General features: G+C 56.4%; 1 protein-coding gene, 4 non-coding genes and 7 pseudogenes across 7 annotated transcripts in view; all 12 read right to left on the minus strand.

Moving 5' to 3' along the window:
- Positions 1-20,856, minus strand: part of LOC146637699 (BPTF-associated chromatin complex component 1-like) — a 495,253-nt gene that overhangs the window by 338,949 nt on the left and 135,448 nt on the right. The gene's annotated exons all lie outside the window — the stretch shown is intronic.
- LOC146637883 (5S ribosomal RNA) lies at positions 974-1,092 on the minus strand. Its single transcript, XR_014905518.1, has one exon. It is a non-coding gene; the product is annotated as a 5S ribosomal RNA (ribosomal RNA).
- On the minus strand, positions 4,629-4,747 carry LOC146637884 (5S ribosomal RNA; annotated as a pseudogene).
- Positions 6,867-6,985, minus strand: LOC146637885 (5S ribosomal RNA; annotated as a pseudogene).
- Positions 8,323-8,441, minus strand: LOC146637886 (5S ribosomal RNA). The gene has a single exon (XR_014906089.1). It is a non-coding gene; the product is annotated as a 5S ribosomal RNA (ribosomal RNA).
- Positions 9,577-9,690, minus strand: LOC146637887 (5S ribosomal RNA; annotated as a pseudogene).
- On the minus strand, positions 11,456-11,574 carry LOC146637888 (5S ribosomal RNA; annotated as a pseudogene).
- On the minus strand, positions 12,791-12,909 carry LOC146637889 (5S ribosomal RNA; annotated as a pseudogene).
- LOC146637890 (5S ribosomal RNA) lies at positions 14,519-14,637 on the minus strand. Its single transcript, XR_014906090.1, has one exon. It is a non-coding gene; the product is annotated as a 5S ribosomal RNA (ribosomal RNA).
- On the minus strand, positions 16,565-16,683 carry LOC146637891 (5S ribosomal RNA). Its single transcript, XR_014906091.1, has one exon. It is a non-coding gene; the product is annotated as a 5S ribosomal RNA (ribosomal RNA).
- On the minus strand, positions 17,819-17,932 carry LOC146637892 (5S ribosomal RNA; annotated as a pseudogene).
- On the minus strand, positions 19,698-19,816 carry LOC146637893 (5S ribosomal RNA; annotated as a pseudogene).

Consider the following 20,856-nt stretch of genomic DNA (forward strand, 5'->3'; position numbering starts at 1 on the left):
AGTGGCCTCAGCCAGTGCCACAGGCCCTGGTGTGGTGTAAGTGGCCTCAGCCAGAGCCACAGGCCCTGATGTGGTGTAAGTGGCCCCAGCCGGTCACTCACGCCCTGGTGTGGTGTAGGTGGCCCCAGCCGGTCACTCACGCCCTGGTGTGGTGTAGGTGGCATCAGCTAGCAGCACAGGGCCTGGTTTGGTGAAGATGGCCTCGGCCAGAAGCGCAGGGCCTGGTGTGGTCTAAGTGGCCTCAGCCAGTGCCACAGGCCCTGGTGTGGTGTAAGTCGCCTCAGCCAGCAGCCACAGGCACTGGTGTGGTGTAAGTGGCCTCAGCCAGCAGCCACAGGCCCTGGTGTGGTGTAAGTGGCCTCAGCCAGAAGCCACAGGCACTGGTGTGGTGTAAGTGGCCTCAGCCAGCAGCAAAAGGGCCCTGGTGTGGTGTAAGTCGCCTCAGCCAGCAGCCACAGGCCCTGGTGGGGTGTAGGTGGCCTCAGCCAGCAGCCACAGGCCCTGGTGTGGTGTAAGTGGCCTCAGCCAGCAGCCACAGGCCCTGGTGTGGTGTAAGTGGCCTCAGCCAGTGCCACAGGCCCTGGTGTGGTGTAAGTGGCCTGAGCAAGAGCCACAGACCCTGGTGTGGTGTAATTGGCCTCAATAGCAACTAAGGCCCTGGTGTGGTGTAGGTGGCCTCAGCCAGCAGCCACAGGCCCTGGTGTGGTGTAAGTGGCCTCAGCCAGCAGCCACAGGCCCTGGTGTGGTGTAAGTGGCCTCAGCCAGCAGCCACAGGCCCTGATGTGGTGTAAGTGGCCTCAGCCAGTGCCACAGGCCCTGGTGTGGTGTAGGTTGCATCAGCTAGCAGCACAAGACATTGGAAAAGAGCCAAAAGCAATGTCATTAATGTGCCCTCATTAATGGGCAGCTGCTTTTGGTCTTTTAATACACCCCTTCTCTGGATCAAAAGCGGTTCAATGACATGAAAATGAAAGGCTTACAGCACCAGGTATTCCCAGGCAGTCTCCCATCCAAGTACTAACCAAGCCCAGCCCTGCTTAGCTTCCGAGATCAGACGAGGTCGGGCGTGCTCAGGGTGGTATGGCCATAAGCTGCTGGCCCCAGCACAATGTCTCAATTTATGGATTCAAGTGATTAGGTGGCAAGTACCTGAAGTTACGAAGACAATCCTATAACCATACCTGCATGTTTGCATAATACCCTAACCCAAAGGCTCAGTTTGGCATTTATCCAACAGCACAGGCCCTGGATTGTTGAAGATGGCCTCAGGAACCAGCACAGGGCCTGGTGTGTTGTACATGGCCACAGCAAGCAGCACAGGGCCTGGTTTGGTGACGATGGCCTCGGCCAGAAGCACAGGGCCTGGTGTGATGTGAGTGGCCTGAGCAAGAGCCACAGGCCCTGGTGTGGTGTAAGTGGCCTCAGCCAGCAGCCACAGGCCCTGGTGTGGTGTAGGTGGCCTCAGCCAGCAGCCACAGGCCCTGGTGTGGTGTAAGTGGCCTGAGCAAGAGCCACAGGCCCTGGTTTGGTGTAAGTGGCCTCAGCCAGCAGCCACAGGCCCTGATGTGGTGTAAGTGGCCCCAGCCGGTCACTCAGGCCCTGGTGTGTTGTAAGTGGCCTCAGCCAGCAGCCACAGGCCCTGGTGTGGTGTAAGTGGCCTGAGCAAGAGCCACAGGCCCTGGTTTGGTGTAAGTGGCCTCAGCCAGCAGCCACAGGCCCTGGTGTGTTGTAAGTGGCCTCAGCCAGCAGCCACAGGCCCTGGTGTGGTCTAAGTGGCCTCAGCCAGTGCCACAGGCCCTGGTGTGGTGTAAGTGGCCTGAGCAAGAGCCACAGGCCCTGGTGTGGTGTAAGTGGCCTGAGCCAGAAGCCACAGGCACTGGTGTGGTGTAAGTGGCCTCAGCCAGCAGCAAAAGGGCCCTGGTGTGGTGTAAGTCGCCTCAGCCAGCAGCCACAGGCCCTGGTGTGGTGTAGGTGGCCTCAGCCAGCAGCCACAGGCCCTGGTGTGGTGTAAGTGGCCTCAATAGCAACTAAGGCCCTGGTGTGGTGTAAGTGGCTTCAGCCAGCAGCCACAGGCTCTGGTGTGGTGTAACTGGCCTCAGCCAGCAGCCACAGGCCCTGGTGTGGTGTAAGTGGCCTCAGCCAGAGCCACAGGCCCTGATGTGGTGTAAGTGGCCCCAGCCGGTCACTCAGGCCCTGGTGTGGTGTAGGTGGCATCAGCTAGCAGCACAAGACATTGGAAAAGAGCCAAAAGCAGTGTCGTTAATGTGCCCTCATTAATGGGCAGCTGCTTTTGGTCTTTTACAGTTTTTCTCGATTGCTAAAACACATTTCTTGAAACTACGCCTCATATCCTCACAACAGTAAACACAAATCCATAACATCTCACTCAATTTCCCAAACATCCTATTTCCAGGTCAAAATGAAGCTCTACACCCAAAACTATTCACTCCTGCTGAAAAACCAAACTTTGCCCTCAGACATCAAACACAAGCCCTCAAAAACACACACACTACAACAGAGTTTTGCACACTGGTACAATTAATTCAAAACAATAGTTCCAAAACAAATAGGTTGCTTATGGTTCTCCCCTTCAAAACCCTTGTCACATGATAAACACAAAAGACGCAACCAATGTATGTACAGTGGCACATTGTTATTCATGTACTATACAGTACAACACACACCAGAAACATTATCCCACCTCAGCATCTTGTCTTTGGTCTGGGTCAGGCCAGAGAATCTCATCCACATCACAGGCTACATTGGCCCCAGCCAGGCAGCGGGGGTAAAATCCTCTTGCATGCCTGATCCACCCCTGGCATGCATCTACTGATATGTCTAGGCAGGCCTCTTCCATGGCCTGAAGGAGGTGAACACGGACATAAGGTTCTCGGTCATACACTTTCCACCGCCATGCCGAAAATAACGCCTCTATCGGGTTTAGAAAGGGAGAGTATGCAGGCAGAAAGATATTAGAAAACCTTGGGTTATTGGTAAACCAGTCACGAACCAGAGCAGCGCGATGGAAGCTGACGTTATCCCACACAACAACGTAGTGAGGCTGCTCTGGCTGTGCTGGTTCCCTGTAGTCCAGCTGGAACATATGTTGTCTTAAACCATCAAGAAAAGCAAGGAGAAGCATAGTGTTATAGGGTCCTAGTACGGCATGGCGGTGGAGTACCCCTCGTTGGCAGATGGCTGCGCACATAGTGACATTCCCCCCACACTGACCAGGGACATTTACAATAGCCCGATGGCCAATTATGTTCCTCCCCCTTTTCCTTCTTTTGGTCAGGTTAAAACCTGCCTCATCCACAAAGATTATTTCATGGGGAACAGGCCGTCCTTCAATCTCAAAGATTCTCTGCAAAACACATAACACAGTAGAGTCAATCGGTACCCTGAACCACAGTTCAAGAGTGCTGAAATGGCAGCATAAACTGCCATGCTGTGATGGTACACAATACTTTATACAGTATCAAAACTCATACCTGAACATATTCCACACGTTGGTTTTTCACTCTGTCAGAGTTTCGTTCGAAAGGGACTCGGTATGCCTGTTTCATCCGGAATTGATTCTTTCGGAGGATGCGGTCAATTGTGGAGAGGCTGATGGCATTTATGCCTCGAAAAAGATGATCATCCTCAATCACTCTCCTTTGAATCTCTTGCAGGCGGATTACATTATTTGCAATTACCATGTTTACAAGTTCCCTCTCTTGCTCCTCCGACAAAAGCCTTAACCTGCCTCCACCAGGTGGTCGTCTCTGTGTCCTACAAAAATAGAAGCACTCATTACTGTAACTGTCACACATTCATTTTACAGGCAAATAATGGAAACATACTGAAAGTCAAGACACATAAGTTCAGTAACTTAAACGTTACTGTACAAAGCAGTCTTACTGCAAGTACACCTACCTGTTATCCTCCCTGAAGGTTCTGATGATGGAGGCAACAGTGAAGCGACTCAAATTTGGTTGTACTTGTTGCCCAGCCTCCCTCATAGTCATCCCATGGACAAGGACATGGTCAACTAAAGTGGCTCGAATTTCATCCGAGACTGACTGTCTTCTTGCCCTTGCTCTTCCCCTTCCTTGTCGCCGTCGTTCTCCACCTCCACCTCCTTCACCACGTCCTCCTCCTTCACCACGTCCTCTTTCTCCACCACGTCCTCTTCCTTTGCATCTCTTTGGATCCATTGTTTCAAACCTGAATGAGCTGACTTTGGCCCTTTTATCTATCCATCGCAGGTTCTGATTGGTGTGTGCTAAATTTTGACTCCTAGTGTTTCCACCTGGTTAATTGTGTGCTAATTGAGCTCAAGCTATGCTGACTTAAGTTAACATTATTGCATGCTAGTGCTTTCTAAATGACTACATGGTGTAAGCACTGTAAAATGTAGGGATTTGTGTGTAGAGTTTTGCAGTAACAGTTCACCAAATTTGAGTCATGTGTCAAAGCAGGGAATAGTGTTTATAGTTCAGGGAAATGGGTGAGCTTTTTGAACAATAGCGTTACGGTTTTGAAATTTTAGTTTAGAGGCCTGGTTATAGTGTTTAAGCAATCGAGAAAAACTGTAATACACCCCTTCTCTGGATCAAAAGCGGTTCAATGACATGAAAATGAAAGGCTTAGAGCACCAGGTATTCCCAGGCAGTCTCCCATCCAAGTACTAACCAAGCCCAGCCCTGCTTAGCTTCCGAGATCAGACGAGGTCGGGCGTGCTCAGGGTGGTATGGCCATAAGCTGCTGGCCCCAGCACAATGTCTCAATTTATGGATTCAAGTGATTAGGTGGCAAGTACCTGAAGTTACGAAGACAATCCTATAACCATACCTGCATGTTTGCATAATACCCTAACCCAAAGGCTCAGTTTGGCATTTATCCAACAGCACAGGCCCTGGATTGTTGAAGATGGCCTCAGGAACCAGCACAGGGCCTGGTGTGTTGTACATGGCCACAGCAAGCAGCACAGGGCCTGGTTTGGTGACGATGGCCTCGGCCAGAAGCACAGGGCCTGGTGTGATGTGAGTGGCCTGAGCAAGAGCCACAGGCCCTGGTGTGGTGTAAGTGGCCTCAGCCAGCAGCCACAGGCCCTGGTGTGGTGTAGGTGGCCTCAGCCAGCAGCCACAGGCCCTGGTGTGGTGTAAGTGGCCTAAGCCAGAGCCACAGGCCCTGGTGTGGTGTAAGTGGCCTCAATAGCAAATAAGGCCCTGGTGTGGTGTAAGTGGCCTGAGCAAGAGCCACAGGGCCTGGTTTGGTGAAGATGGCCTCAGCCAGAAGCGCAGGGCCTGGTGTGATGTGAGTGGCCTGAGCAAGAGCCACAGGCCCTGGTGTGGTGTAAGTGGCCTGAGCAAGAGCCACAGGCCCTGGTGTGGTGTAAGTGGCCTGAGCAAGAGCCACAGGCCGTGGTGTGGTGTAAGTGGTCTCAGCCAGCAGCCACAGGCCCTGGTGTGGTGTAGGTGGCCTCAGCCAGCAGCCACAGGCCCTTGTGTGGTGTAAGTGGCCTCAGCCAGCAGCCACAGGCCCTGGTGTGGTGTAAGTGGCCTCAGCCAGTGCCACAGGCCCTGGTGTGGTGTAAGTGGCCTGAGCAAGAGCCACAGACCCTGGTGTGGTGTAATTGGCCTCAATAGCAACTAAGGACCTGGTGTGGTGTAAGTGGCCTGAGCAAGAGCCACAGGCCCTGGTGTGGTGTATGTGGCCTCAGCCAGCAGCCACAGGCCCTGGTGTGGTGTAAGTAGCCTCAGCCAGAAGCCACAGGCACTGGTGTGGTGTAAGTGGCCTCAGCCAGCAGCAACAGGCCCTGGTGTGGTGTAAGTCGCCTCAGCCAGCAGCCACAGGCCCTGGTGTGGTGTAGGTGGCCTCAGCCAGCAGCCACAGGCCCTGGTGTGGTGTAAGTGGCCTCAGCCAGCAGCCACAGGCCCTGGTGTGGTGTAAGTGGCCTCAGCCAGCAGCCACAGTCCCTGGTGTGGTGTAAGTGGCCTGAGCAAAAGCCACAGACCCTGGTGTGGTGTAATTGGCCTCAATAGCAACTAAGGCCCTGGTGTGGTGTATGTGGCCTCAGGCAGCAGCCACAGGCCCTGTTGTGATGTAACTTGCCTCAGCCAGCAGCCACAGGCCCTGGTGTGGTGTAAGTGGCCTCAGCCAGAGCCACAGGCCCTGTTGTGATGTAACTTGCCTCAGCCAGCAGCCACAGTCCCTGGTGTGGTCTAAGTGGCCTCAGCCAGTGCCACAGGCCCTGGTGTGGTGTAAGTGGCCTGAGCAAGAGCCACAGACCCTGGTGTGGTGTAATTGGCCTCAATAGCAACTAATGCCCTGGTGTGGTGTAGGTGGCCTCAGCCAGCAGCCACAGGCCCTGGTGTGGTGTAAGTGGCCTCAGCCAGCAGCCACAGGCCCTGGTGTGGTGTAAGTGGCCTCAGCCAGTGCCACAGGCCCTGGTGTGGTGTAAGTGGCCTGAGCAAGAGCCACAGACCCTGGTGTGGTGTAATTGGCCTCAATAGCAACTAATGCCCTGGTGTGGTGTAGGTGGCCTCAGCCAGCAGCCACAGGCCCTGGTGTGGTGTAAGTGGCCTCAGCCAGCAGCCACAGGCCCTGGTGTGGTGTAAGTGGCCTCAGCCAGCAGCCACAGGCCCTGGTGTGGTGTAAGTGGCCTCAGCCAGAGCCACAGGCCCTGATGTGGTGTAAGTGGCCCCAGCCGGTCACTCAGGCCCTTGTGTGGTGTAGGTTGCATCAGCTAGCAGCACAAGACATTGGAAAAGAGCCAAAAGCAATGTCGTTAATGTGCCCTCATTAATGGGCAGATGATTTTGGTCTTTTAATACACCCCTTCTCTGGATCAAAAGCGGTTCAATGACATGAAAATGAAAGGCTTACAGAACCAGGTATTCCCAGGCAGTCTCCCATTCAAGTACTAACCAAGCCCAGCCCTGCTTAGCTTCCGAGATCAGACGAGGTCGGGCGTGCTCAGGGTGGTATGGCCGTAAGCTGCTGGCGCCAGCACAATGTCTCAATTTATGGATTCAAGTGATTAGGTGGCAAGTACCTGAAGTTACGAAGACAATCCTATAACCATACCTGCATGTTTGCATAATACCCTAACCCAAAGGCTCAGTTTGGCATTTATCCAACAGCACAGGCCCTGGATTGTTGAAGATGGCCTCAAGAACCAGCACAGGACCTGGTGTGTTTTACATGGCCACAGCAAGCAGCACAGGGCCTGGTTTGGTGAAGATGGCCTCAGCAAGCAGCCACAGGCCCTGGTTTGGTGTAAGTGGCCTCAGCCAGCAGCCACAGGCCCTGGTGTGTTGTAAGTGGCCTCAGCCAGCAGCCACAGGCCCTGGTGTGGTCTAAGTGGCCTCAGCCAGTCCCACAGGCCCTGGTGTGGTGTAAGTGGCCTGAGCAAGAGCCACAGGCCCTGGTGTGGTGTAAGTGGCCTCAGCCAGCAGCCACAGGCCCTGGTGTGGTGTAAGTGGCCTGAGCAAGTGCCACAGGCCCTGGTGTGGTGTAAGTGGCCTAAGCCAGAGCCACAGGCCCTGGTGTGGTGTAAGTGGCCTCAATAGCAAATAAGGCCCTGGTGTGGTGTAAGTGGCCTGAGCAAGAGCCACAGGGCCTGGTTTGGTGAAGATGGCCTCGGCCAGAAGCGCAGGGCCTGGTGTGATGTGAGTGGCCTGAGCAAGAGCCACAGGCCCTGGTGTGGTGTAAGTGGCCTCAGCCAGCAGCCACAGGCCCTGGTGTGGTGTAAGTCGCCTCAGCCAGAAGCCACAGGCACTGGTGTGGTGTAAGTGGCCTCAGCCAGCAGCAAAAGGGCCCTGGTGTGGTGTAAGTCGCCTCAGCCAGCAGCCACAGGCCCTGGTGTGGTGTAAGTGGCCTCAATAGCAAGTAAAGCCCTGGTGTGGTGTAAGTCGCCTCAGCCAGCAGCCACAGGCCCTGGTGTGGTGTAAGTGGCCTCAGCCAGCAGCAAAAGGGCCCTGGTGTGGTGTAAGTCGCTTCAGCCAGCAGCCACAGGCCCTGGTGTGGTGTAGGTGGCTTCAGCCAGCAGCCACAGGCTCTGGTGTGGTGTAACTGGCCTCAGCCAGCAGCCACAGGCCCTGGTGTGGTGTAAGTGGCCTCAGCCAGAGCCACAGGCCCTGATGTGGTGTAAGTGGCCCCAGCCGGTCACTCAGGCCCTGGTGTGGTGTAGGTGGCATCAGCTAGCAGCACAAGACATTGGAAAAGAGCCAAAAGCAGTGTCGTTAATGTGCCCTCATTAATGGGCAGCTGCTTTTGGTCTTTTAATACACCCCTTCTCTGGATCAAAAGCGGTTCAATGACATGAAAATGAAAGGCTTACAGCACCAGGTATTCCCAGGCAGTCTCCCATCCAAGTACTAACCAAGCCCAGCCCTGCTTAGCTTCCGAGATCAGACGAGGTCGGGCGTGCTCAGGGTGGTATGGCCGTAAGCTGCTGGCCCCAGCACAATGTCTCAATTTATGGATTCAAGTGATTAGGTGGCAAGTACCTGAAGTTACGAAGACAATCCTATAACCATACCTGCATGTTTGCATAATACCCTAACCCAAAGGCTCAGTTTGGCATTTATCCAACAGCACAGGCCCTGGATTGTTGAAGATGGCCTCAAGAACCAGCACAGGACCTGGTGTGTTTTACATGGCCACAGCAAGCAGCACAGGGCCTGGTTTGGTGAAGATGGCCTCAGCAAGCAGCCACAGGCCCTGGTTTGGTGTAAGTGGCCTCAGCCAGCAGCCACAGGCCCTGGTGTGTTGTAAGTGGCCTCAGCCAGCAGCCACAGGCCCTGGTGTGGTCTAAGTGGCCTCAGCCAGTGCCACAGGCCCTGGTGTGGTGTAAGTGGCCTGAACAAGAGCCACAGGCCCTGGTGTGGTGTAAGTGGCCTCAGCCAGCAGCCACAGGCCCTGGTGTGGTGTAAGTGGCCTGAGCAAGTGCCACAGGCCCTGGTGTGGTGTAAGTGGCCTAAGCCAGAGCCACAGGCCCTGGTGTGGTGTAAGTGGCCTCAATAGCAAATAAGGCCCTGGTGTGGTGTAAGTGGCCTGAGCAAGAGCCACAGGGCCTGGTTTGGTGAAGATGGCCTCGGCCAGAAGCGCAGGGCCTGGTGTGATGTGAGTGGCCTGAGCAAGAGCCACAGGCCCTGGTGTGGTGTAAGTGGCCTCAGCCAGCAGCCACAGGCACTGGTGTGGTGTAAGTGGCCTCAGCCAGCAGCCACAGGCCCTGGTGTGGTGTAAGTGGCCTCAATAGCAACTAAGGCCCTGGTGTGGTGTAAGTGGCTTCAGCCAGCAGCCACAGGCTCTGGTGTGGTGTAACTGGCCTCAGCCAGCAGCCACAGGCCCTGGTGTGGTGTAAGTGGCCTCAGCCAGAGCCACAGGCCCTGATGTGGTGTAAGTGGCCCCAGCCGGTCACTCAGGCCCTGGTGTGGTGTAGGTGGCATCAGCTAGCAGCACAAGACATTGGAAAAGAGCCAAAAGCAGTGTCGTTAATGTGCCCTCATTAATGGGCAGATGCTTTTGGTCTCTTAATACACCCCTTCTCTGGATCAAAAGCGGTTCAATGACATGAAAATGAAAGGCTTACAGCACCAGGTATTCCCAGGCAGTCTCCCATCCAAGTACTAACCAAGCCCAGCTTAGCTTCCGAGATCAGACGAGGTCGGGCGTGCTCAGGGTGGTATGGCCGTAAGCTGCTGGCCCCAGCACAATGTCTCAATTTATGGATTCAAGTGATTAGGTGGCAAGTACCTGAAGTTACGAAGACAATCCTATAACCATACCTGCATGTTTGCATAATACCCTAACCCAAAGGCTCAGTTTGGCATTTATCCAACAGCACAGGCCCTGGATTGTTGAAGATGGCCTCTGGAACCAGCACAGGGCCTGGTGTGTTGTACATGGCCACAGCAAGCAGCACAGGGCCTGGTTTGGTGAAGATGGCCTCGGCCAGAAGCACAGGGCCTGGCGTGATATGAGTGGCCTGAGCAAGAGCCACAGGCCCTGGTGTGGTGTAAGTGGCCTGAGCAAGAGCCACAGGCCCTGGTGTGGTGTAAGTGGCCTGAGCAAGAGCCACAGGCCGTGGTGTGGTGTAAGTGGTCTCAGCCAGCAGCCACAGGCACTGGTGTGGTGTAGGTGGCCTCAGCCAGCAGCCACAGGCCCTTGTGTGGTGTAAGTGGCCTCAGCCAGCAGCCACAGGCCCTGGTGTGGTGTAAGTGGCCTCAGCCAGTGCCACAGGCCCTGGTGTGGTGTAAGTGGCCTGAGCAAGAGCCACAGACCCTGGTGTGGTGTAATTGGCCTCAATAGCAACTAAGGACCTGGTGTGGTGTAAGTGGCCTGAGCAAGAGCCACAGGCCCTGGTGTGGTGTATGTGGCCTCAGCCAGCAGCCACAGGCCCTGGTGTGGTGTAAGTGGCCTCAGCCAGCAGCAACAGGCCCTGGTGTGGTGTAAGTCGCCTCAGCCAGCAGCCACAGGCCCTGGTGTGGTGTAGGTGGCCTCAGCCAGCAGCCACAGGCCCTGGTGTGGTGTAAGTGGCCTCAGCCAGCAGCCACAGGCCCTGGTGTGGTGTAAGTGGCCTCAGCCAGCAGCCACAGTCCCTGGTGTGGTGTAAGTGGCCTGAGCAAAAGCCACAGACCCTGGTGTGGTGTAATTGGCCTCAATAGCAACTAAGGCCCTGGTGTGGTGTATGTGGCCTCAGGCAGCAGCCACAGGCCCTGTTGTGATGTAACTTGCCTCAGCCAGCAGCCACAGGCCCTGGTGTGGTGTAAGTGGCCTCAGCCAGAGCCACAGGCCCTGTTGTGATGTAACTTGCCTCAGCCAGCAGCCACAGTCCCTGGTGTGGTCTAAGTGGCCTCAGCCAGTGCCACAGGCCCTGGTGTGGTGTAAGTGGCCTGAGCAAGAGCCACAGACCCTGGTGTGGTGTAATTGGCCTCAATAGCAACTAATGCCCTGGTGTGGTGTAGGTGGCCTCAGCCAGCAGCCACAGGCCCTGGTGTGGTGTAAGTGGCCTCAGCCAGCAGCCACAGGCCCTGGTGTGGTGTAAGTGGCCTCAGCCAGTGCCACAGGCCCTGGTGTGGTGTAAGTGGCCTGAGCAAGAGCCACAGACCCTGGTGTGGTGTAATTGGCCTCAATAGCAACTAATGCCCTGGTGTGGTGTAGGTGGCCTCAGCCAGCAGCCACAGGCCCTGGTGTGGTGTAAGTGGCCTCAGCCAGCAGCCACAGGCCCTGGTGTGGTGTAAGTGGCCTCAGCCAGAGCCACAGGCCCTGATGTGGTGTAAGTGGCCCCAGCCGGTCACTCAGGCCCTTGTGTGGTGTAGGTTGCATCAGCTAGCAGCACAAGACATTGGAAAAGAGCCAAAAGCAATGTCGTTAATGTGCCCTCATTAATGGGCAGATGATTTTGGTCTTTTAATACACCCCTTCTCTGGATCAAAAGCGGTTCAATGACATGAAAATGAAAGGCTTACAGAACCAGGTATTCCCAGGCAGTCTCCCATCCAAGTACTAACCAAGCCCAGCCCTGCTTAGCTTCCGAGATCAGACGAGGTCGGGCGTGCTCAGGGTGGTATGGCCGTAAGCTGCTGGCCCCAGCACAATGTCTCAATTTATGGATTCAAGTGATTAGGTGGCAAGTACCTGAAGTTACGAAGACAATCCTATAACCATACCTGCATGTTTGCATAATACCCTAACCCAAAGGCTCAGTTTGGCATTTATCCAACAGCACAGGCCCTGGATTGTTGAAGATGGCCTCAAGAACCAGCACAGGACCTGGTGTGTTTTACATGGCCACAGCAAGCAGCACAGGGCCTGGTTTGGTGAAGATGGCCTCAGCAAGCAGCCACAGGCCCTGGTTTGGTGTAAGTGGCCTCAGCCAGCAGCCACAGGCCCTGGTGTGTTGTAAGTGGCCTCAGCCAGCAGCCACAGGCCCTGGTGTGGTCTAAGTGGCCTCAGCCAGTGCCACAGGCCCTGGTGTGGTGTAAGTGGCCTGAGCAAGAGCCACAGGCCCTGGTGTGGTGTAAGTGGCCTCAGCCAGCAGCCACAGGCCCTGGTGTGGTGTAAGTGGCCTGAGCAAGTGCCACAGGCCCTGGTGTGGTGTAAGTGGCCTAAGCCAGAGCCACAGGCCCTGGTGTGGTGTAAGTGGCCTCAATAGCAAATAAGGCCCTGGTGTGGTGTAAGTGGCCTGAGCAAGAGCCACAGGGCCTGGTTTGGTGAAGATGGCCTCGGCCAGAAGCGCAGGGCCTGGTGTGATGTGAGTGGCCTGAGCAAGAGCCACAGGCCCTGGTGTGGTGTAAGTGGCCTCAGCCAGCAGCCACAGGCACTGGTGTGGTGTAAGTGGCCTCAGCCAGCAGCAAAAGGGCCCTGGTGTGGTGTAAGTCGCCTCAGCCAGCAGCCACAGGCCCTGGTGTGGTGTAGGTGGCCTCAGCCAGCAGCCACAGGCCCTGGTGTGGTGTAAGTGGCCTCAATAGCAACTAAGGCCCTGGTGTGGTGTAAGTGGCTTCAGCCAGCAGCCACAGGCTCTGGTGTGGTGTAACTGGCCTCAGCCAGCAGCCACAGGCCCTGGTGTGGTGTAAGTGGCCTCAGCCAGAGCCACAGGCCCTGATGTGGTGTAAGTGGCCCCAGCCGGTCACTCAGGCCCTGGTGTGGTGTAGGTGGCATCAGCTAGCAGCACAAGACATTGGAAAAGAGCCAAAAGCAGTGTCGTTAATGTGCCCTCATTAATGGGCAGATGCTTTTGGTCTTTTAATACACCCCTTCTCTGGATCAAAAGCGGTTCAATGACATGAAAATGAAAGGCTTACAGCACCAGGTATTCCCAGGCAGTCTCCCATCCAAGTACTAACAAAGCCCAGCCCTGCTTAGCTTCCGAGATCAGACGAGGTCGGGCGTGCTCAGGGTGGTATGGCCGTAAGCTGCTGGCCCCAGCACAATGTCTCAATTTATGGATTCAAGTGATTAGGTGGCAAGTACCTGAAGTTACGAAGACAATCCTATAACCATACCTGCATGTTTGCATAATACCCTAACCCAAAGGCTCAGTTTGGCATTTATCCAACAGCACAGGCCCTGGATTGTTGAAGATGGCCTCTGGAACCAGCACAGGGCCTGGTGTGTTGTACATGGCCACAGCAAGCAGCACAGGGCCTGGTTTGGTGAAGATGGCCTCGGCCAGAAGCACAGGGCCTGGCGTGATATGAGTGGCCTGAGCAAGAGCCACAGGCCCTGGTGTGGTGTAAGTGGCCTGAGCAAGAGCCACAGGCCCTGGTGTGGTGTAAGTGGCCTGAGCAAGAGCCACAGGCCGTGGTGTGGTGTAAGTGGTCTCAGCCAGCAGCCACAGGCCCTGGTGTGGTGTAGGTGGCCTCAGCCAGCAGCCACAGGCCCTTGTGTGGTGTAAGTGGCCTCAGCCAGCAGCCACAGGCCCTGGTGTGGTGTAAGTGGCCTCAGCCAGTGCCACAGGCCCTGGTGTGGTGTAAGTGGCCTGAGCAAGAGCCACAGACCCTGGTGTGGTGTAATTGGCCTCAATAGCAACTAAGGACCTGGTGTGGTGTAAGTGGCCTGAGCAAGAGCCACAGGCCCTGGTGTGGTGTATGTGGCCTCAGCCAGCAGCCACAGGCCCTGGTGTGGTGTAAGTAGCCTCAGCCAGAAGCCACAGGCACTGGTGTGGTGTAAGTGGCCTCAGCCAGCAGCAACAGGCCCTGGTGTGGTGTAAGTCGCCTCAGCCAGCAGCCACAGGCCCTGGTGTGGTGTAGGTGGCCTCAGCCAGCAGCCACAGGCCCTGGTGTGGTGTAAGTGGCCTCAGCCAGCAGCCACAGGCCCTGGTGTGGTGTAAGTGGCCTCAGCCAGCAGCCACAGTCCCTGGTGTGGTGTAAGTGGCCTGAGCAAAAGCCACAGACCCTGGTGTGGTGTAATTGGCCTCAATAGCAACTAAGGCCCTGGTGTGGTGTATGTGGCCTCAGGCAGCAGCCACAGGCCCTGTTGTGATGTAACTTGCCTCAGCCAGCAGCCACAGGCCCTGGTGTGGTGTAAGTGGCCTCAGCCAGAGCCACAGGCCCTGTTGTGATGTAACTTGCCTCAGCCAGCAGCCACAGTCCCTGGTGTGGTCTAAGTGGCCTCAGCCAGTGCCACAGGCCCTGGTGTGGTGTAAGTGGCCTGAGCAAGAGCCACAGACCCTGGTGTGGTGTAATTGGCCTCAATAGCAACTAATGCCCTGGTGTGGTGTAGGTGGCCTCAGCCAGCAGCCACAGGCCCTGGTGTGGTGTAAGTGGCCTCAGCCAGCAGCCACAGGCCCTGGTGTGGTGTAAGTGGCCTCAGCCAGAGCCACAGGCCCTGATGTGGTGTAAGTGGCCCCAGCCGGTCACTCAGGCCCTTGTGTGGTGTAGGTTGCATCAGCTAGCAGCACAAGACATTGGAAAAGAGCCAAAAGCAATGTCGTTAATGTGCCCTCATTAATGGGCAGATGATTTTGGTCTTTTAATACACCCCTTCTCTGGATCAAAAGCGGTTCAATGACATGAAAATGAAAGGCTTACAGCACCAGGTATTCCCAGGCAGTCTCCCATCCAAGTACTAACCAAGCCCAGCCCTGCTTAGCTTCCGAGATCAGACGAGGTCGGGCGTGCTCAGGGTGGTATGGCCGTAAGCTGCTGGCGCCAGCACAATGTCTCAATTTATGGATTCAAGTGATTAGGTGGCAAGTACCTGAAGTTACGAAGACAATCCTATAACCATACCTGCATGTTTGCATAATACCCTAACCCAAAGGCTCAGTTTGGCATTTATCCAACAGCACAGGCCCTGGATTGTTGAAGATGGCCTCAGGAACCAGCACAGGGCCTGGTTTGGTGAAGATGGCCTCAGCCAGCAGCCACAGGCCCTGGTTTGGTGTAAGTGGCCTCAGCCAGCAGCCACAGGCCCTGGTGTGGTGTAAGTGGCCTCAGCCAGCAGCCACAGGCCCTGGTGTGGTGTAAGTGGCCTCAGCCAGTGCCACAGGCCCTGGTGTGGTGTAAGTGGCCTGAGCAAGAGCCACAGGCCCTGGTGTGGTGTAAGTGGCCTCAGCCAGCAGCCACAGGCCCTGGTGTGGTGTAAGTGGCCTGAGCAAGAGCCACAGGCCCTGGTGTGGTGTAAGTGGCCTAAGCCAGAGCCACAGGCCCTGGTGTGGTGTAAGTGGCCTCAATAGCAAATAAGGCCCATGTGTGGTGTAATTGGTCTCAGCCAGAGCCACAGGCCCTGGTTTGGTGTAAGTGGCCTCAGCCAGCAGCCACAGGCCCTGGTGTGTTGTAAGTGGCCTCAGCCAGCAGCCACAGGCCCTGGTGTGGTCTAAGTGGCCTCAGCCAGTGCCACAGGCCCTGGTGTGGTGTAAGTGGCCTGAGCAAGAGCCACAGGCCCTGGTGTGGTGTAAGTGGCCTCAGCCAGCAGCCACAGGCCCTGGTGTGGTGTAAGTGGCCTGAGCAAGTGCCACAGGCCCTGGTGTGGTGTAAGTGGCCTAAGCCAGAGCCACAGGCCCTGGTGTGGTGTAAGTGGCCTCAATAGCAAATAAGGCCCTGGTGTGGTGTAAGTGGCCTGAGCAAGAGCCACAGGGCCTGGTTTGGTGAAGATGGCCTCGGCCAGAAGCGCAGGGCCTGGTGTGATGTGAGTGGCCTGAGCAAGAGCCACAGGCCCTGGTGTGGTGTAAGTGGCCTCAGCCAGCAGCCACAGGCCCTGGTGTGGTGTAAGTCGCCTCAGCCAGAAGCCACAGGCACTGGTGTGGTGTAAGTGGCCTCAGCCAGCAGCAAAAGGGCCCTGGTGTGGTGTAAGTCGCCTCAGCCAGCAGCCACAGGCCCTGGTGTGGTGTAGGTGGCCTCAGCCAGCAGCCACAGGCCCTGGTGTGGTGTAAGTGGCCTCAATAGCAACTAAAGCCCTGGTGTGGTGTAAGTCGCCTCAGCCAGCAGCCACAGGCCCTGGTGTGGTGTAAGTGGCCTCAGCCAGCAGCAAAAGGGCCCTGGTGTGGTGTAAGTCGCCTCAGCCAGCAGCCACAGGCCCTGGTGTGGTGTAGGTGGCCTCAGCCAGCAGCCACAGGCCCTGGTGTGGTGTAAGTGGCCTCAGCCAGCAGCCACAGGCCCTGGTGTGGTGTAAGTGGCCTCAGCCAGAGCCACAGGCCCTGATGTGGTGTAAGTGGCCCCAGCCGGTCACTCAGGCCCTGGTGTGGTGTAGGTGGCCTCAGCCAGCAGCCACAGGCCCTGGTGTGGTGTAAGTGGCCTCAATAGCAACTAAGGCCCTGGTGTGGTGTAAGTGGCTTCAGCCAGCAGCCACAGGCTCTGGTGTGGTGTAACTGGCCTCAGCCAGCAGCCACAGGCCCTGGTGTGGTGTAAGTGGCCTCAGCCAGAGCCACAGGCCCTGATGTGGTGTAAGTGGCCCCAGCCGGTCACTCAGGCCCTGGTGTGGTGTAGGTGGCATCAGCTAGCAGCACAAGACATTGGAAAAGAGCCAAAAGCAGTGTCGTTAATGTGCCCTCATTAATGGGCAGATGCTTTTGGTCTTTTAATACACCCCTTCTCTGGATCAAAAGCGGTTCAATGACATGAAAATGAAAGGCTTACAGCACCAGGTATTCCCAGGCAGTCTCCCATCCAAGTACTAACCAAGCCCAGCCCTGCTTAGCTTCCGAGATCAGACGAGGTCGGGCGTGCTCAGGGTGGTATGGCCGTAAGCTGCTGGCCCCAGCACAATGTCTCAATTTATGGATTCAAGTGATTAGGTGGCAAGTACCTGAAGTTACGAAGACAATCCTATAACCATACCTGCATGTTTGCATAATACCCTAACCCAAAGGCTCAGTTTGGCATTTATCCAACAGCACAGGCCCTGGATTGTTGAAGATGGCCTCAAGAACCAGCACAGGACCTGGTGTGTTTTACATGGCCACAGCAAGCAGCACAGGGCCTGGTTTGGTGAAGATGGCCTCAGCAAGCAGCCACAGGCCCTGGTTTGGTGTAAGTGGCCTCAGCCAGCAGCCACAGGCCCTGGTGTGTTGTAAGTGGCCTCAGCCAGCAGCCACAGGCCCTGGTGTGGTCTAAGTGGCCTCAGCCAGTGCCACAGGCCCTGGTGTGGTGTAAGTGGCCTGAACAAGAGCCACAGGCCCTGGTGTGGTGTAAGTGGCCTCAGCCAGCAGCCACAGGCCCTGGTGTGGTGTAAGTGGCCTGAGCAAGTGCCACAGGCCCTGGTGTGGTGTAAGTGGCCTAAGCCAGAGCCACAGGCCCTGGTGTGGTGTAAGTGGCCTCAATAGCAAATAAGGCCCTGGTGTGGTGTAAGTGGCCTGAGCAAGAGCCACAGGGCCTGGTTTGGTGAAGATGGCCTCGGCCAGAAGCGCAGGGCCTGGTGTGATGTGAGTGGCCTGAGCAAGAGCCACAGGCCCTGGTGTGGTGTAAGTGGCCTCAGCCAGCAGCCACAGGCACTGGTGTGGTGTAAGTGGCCTCAGCCAGCAGCCACAGGCCCTGGTGTGGTGTAAGTGGCCTCAATAGCAACTAAGGCCCTGGTGTGGTGTAAGTGGCTTCAGCCAGCAGCCACAGGCTCTGGTGTGGTGTAACTGGCCTCAGCCAGCAGCCACAGGCCCTGGTGTGGTGTAAGTGGCCTCAGCCAGAGCCACAGGCCCTGATGTGGTGTAAGTGGCCCCAGCCGGTCACTCAGGCCCTGGTGTGGTGTAGGTGGCATCAGCTAGCAGCACAAGACATTGGAAAAGAGCCAAAAGCAGTGTCGTTAATGTGCCCTCATTAATGGGCAGATGCTTTTGGTCTTTTAATACACCCCTTCTCTGGATCAAAAGCGGTTCAATGACATGAAAATGAAAGGCTTACAGCACCAGGTATTCCCAGGCAGTCTCCCATCCAAGTACTAACCAAGCCCAGCTTAGCTTCCGAGATCAGACGAGGTCGGGCGTGCTCAGGGTGGTATGGCCGTAAGCTGCTGGCCCCAGCACAATGTCTCAATTTATGGATTCAAGTGATTAGGTGGCAAGTACCTGAAGTTACGAAGACAATCCTATAACCATACCTGCATGTTTGCATAATACCCTAACCCAAAGGCTCAGTTTGGCATTTATCCAACAGCACAGGCCCTGGATTGTTGAAGATGGCCTCTGGAACCAGCACAGGGCCTGGTGTGTTGTACATGGCCACAGCAAGCAGCACAGGGCCTGGTTTGGTGAAGATGGCCTCGGCCAGAAGCACAGGGCCTGGCGTGATATGAGTGGCCTGAGCAAGAGCCACAGGCCCTGGTGTGGTGTAAGTGGCCTGAGCAAGAGCCACAGGCCCTGGTGTGGTGTAAGTGGCCTGAGCAAGAGCCACAGGCCGTGGTGTGGTGTAAGTGGTCTCAGCCAGCAGCCACAGGCACTGGTGTGGTGTAGGTGGCCTCAGCCAGCAGCCACAGGCCCTTGTGTGGTGTAAGTGGCCTCAGCCAGCAGCCACAGGCCCTGGTGTGGTGTAAGTGGCCTCAGCCAGTGCCACAGGCCCTGGTGTGGTGTAAGTGGCCTGAGCAAGAGCCACAGACCCTGGTGTGGTGTAATTGGCCTCAATAGCAACTAAGGACCTGGTGTGGTGTAAGTGGCCTGAGCAAGAGCCACAGGCCCTGGTGTGGTGTATGTGGCCTCAGCCAGCAGCCACAGGCCCTGGTGTGGTGTAAGTGGCCTCAGCCAGCAGCAACAGGCCCTGGTGTGGTGTAAGTCGCCTCAGCCAGCAGCCACAGGCCCTGGTGTGGTGTAGGTGGCCTCAGCCAGCAGCCACAGGCCCTGGTGTGGTGTAAGTGGCCTCAGCCAGCAGCCACAGGCCCTGGTGTGGTGTAAGTGGCCTCAGCCAGCAGCCACAGTCCCTGGTGTGGTGTAAGTGGCCTGAGCAAAAGCCACAGACCCTGGTGTGGTGTAATTGGCCTCAATAGCAACTAAGGCCCTGGTGTGGTGTATGTGGCCTCAGGCAGCAGCCACAGGCCCTGTTGTGATGTAACTTGCCTCAGCCAGCAGCCACAGGCCCTGGTGTGGTGTAAGTGGCCTCAGCCAGAGCCACAGGCCCTGTTGTGATGTAACTTGCCTCAGCCAGCAGCCACAGTCCCTGGTGTGGTCTAAGTGGCCTCAGCCAGTGCCACAGGCCCTGGTGTGGTGTAAGTGGCCTGAGCAAGAGCCACAGACCCTGGTGTGGTGTAATTGGCCTCAATAGCAACTAATGCCCTGGTGTGGTGTAGGTGGCCTCAGCCAGCAGCCACAGGCCCTGGTGTGGTGTAAGTGGCCTCAGCCAGCAGCCACAGGCCCTGGTGTGGTGTAAGTGGCCTCAGCCAGTGCCACAGGCCCTGGTGTGGTGTAAGTGGCCTGAGCAAGAGCCACAGACCCTGGTGTGGTGTAATTGGCCTCAATAGCAACTAATGCCCTGGTGTGGTGTAGGTGGCCTCAGCCAGCAGCCACAGGCCCTGGTGTGGTGTAAGTGGCCTCAGCCAGCAGCCACAGGCCCTGGTGTGGTGTAAGTGGCCTCAGCCAGAGCCACAGGCCCTGATGTGGTGTAAGTGGCCCCAGCCGGTCACTCAGGCCCTTGTGTGGTGTAGGTTGCATCAGCTAGCAGCACAAGACATTGGAAAAGAGCCAAAAGCAATGTCGTTAATGTGCCCTCATTAATGGGCAGATGATTTTGGTCTTTTAATACACCCCTTCTCTGGATCAAAAGCGGTTCAATGACATGAAAATGAAAGGCTTACAGAACCAGGTATTCCCAGGCAGTCTCCCATCCAAGTACTAACCAAGCCCAGCCCTGCTTAGCTTCCGAGATCAGACGAGGTCGGGCGTGCTCAGGGTGGTATGGCCGTAAGCTGCTGGCCCCAGCACAATGTCTCAATTTATGGATTCAAGTGATTAGGTGGCAAGTACCTGAAGTTACGAAGACAATCCTATAACCATACCTGCATGTTTGCATAATACCCTAACCCAAAGGCTCAGTTTGGCATTTATCCAACAGCACAGGCCCTGGATTGTTGAAGATGGCCTCAAGAACCAGCACAGGACCTGGTGTGTTTTACATGGCCACAGCAAGCAGCACAGGGCCTGGTTTGGTGAAGATGGCCTCAGCAAGCAGCCACAGGCCCTGGTTTGGTGTAAGTGGCCTCAGCCAGCAGCCACAGGCCCTGGTGTGTTGTAAGTGGCCTCAGCCAGCAGCCACAGGCCCTGGTGTGGTCTAAGTGGCCTCAGCCAGTGCCACAGGCCCTGGTGTGGTGTAAGTGGCCTGAGCAAGAGCCACAGGCCCTGGTGTGGTGTAAGTGGCCTCAGCCAGCAGCCACAGGCCCTGGTGTGGTGTAAGTGGCCTGAGCAAGTGCCACAGGCCCTGGTGTGGTGTAAGTGGCCTAAGCCAGAGCCACAGGCCCTGGTGTGGTGTAAGTGGCCTCAATAGCAAATAAGGCCCTGGTGTGGTGTAAGTGGCCTGAGCAAGAGCCACAGGGCCTGGTTTGGTGAAGATGGCCTCGGCCAGAAGCGCAGGGCCTGGTGTGATGTGAGTGGCCTGAGCAAGAGCCACAGGCCCTGGTGTGGTGTAAGTGGCCTCAGCCAGCAGCCACAGGCACTGGTGTGGTGTAAGTGGCCTCAGCCAGCAGCAAAAGGGCCCTGGTGTGGTGTAAGTCGCCTCAGCCAGCAGCCACAGGCCCTGGTGTGGTGTAGGTGGCCTCAGCCAGCAGCCACAGGCCCTGGTGTGGTGTAAGTGGCCTCAATAGCAACTAAGGCCCTGGTGTGGTGTAAGTGGCTTCAGCCAGCAGCCACAGGCTCTGGTGTGGTGTAACTGGCCTCAGCCAGCAGCCACAGGCCCTGGTGTGGTGTAAGTGGCCTCAGCCAGAGCCACAGGCCCTGATGTGGTGTAAGTGGCC

The sequence above is a fragment of the Diplotaxodon limnothrissa genome, linkage group LG3 (assembly GCF_057381915.1).
Source record: "Diplotaxodon limnothrissa isolate DT_005_m linkage group LG3, D_limnothrissa_male_GT1.1, whole genome shotgun sequence".
Classification (NCBI taxonomy): Eukaryota; Metazoa; Chordata; class Actinopteri; order Cichliformes; family Cichlidae; genus Diplotaxodon; species Diplotaxodon limnothrissa.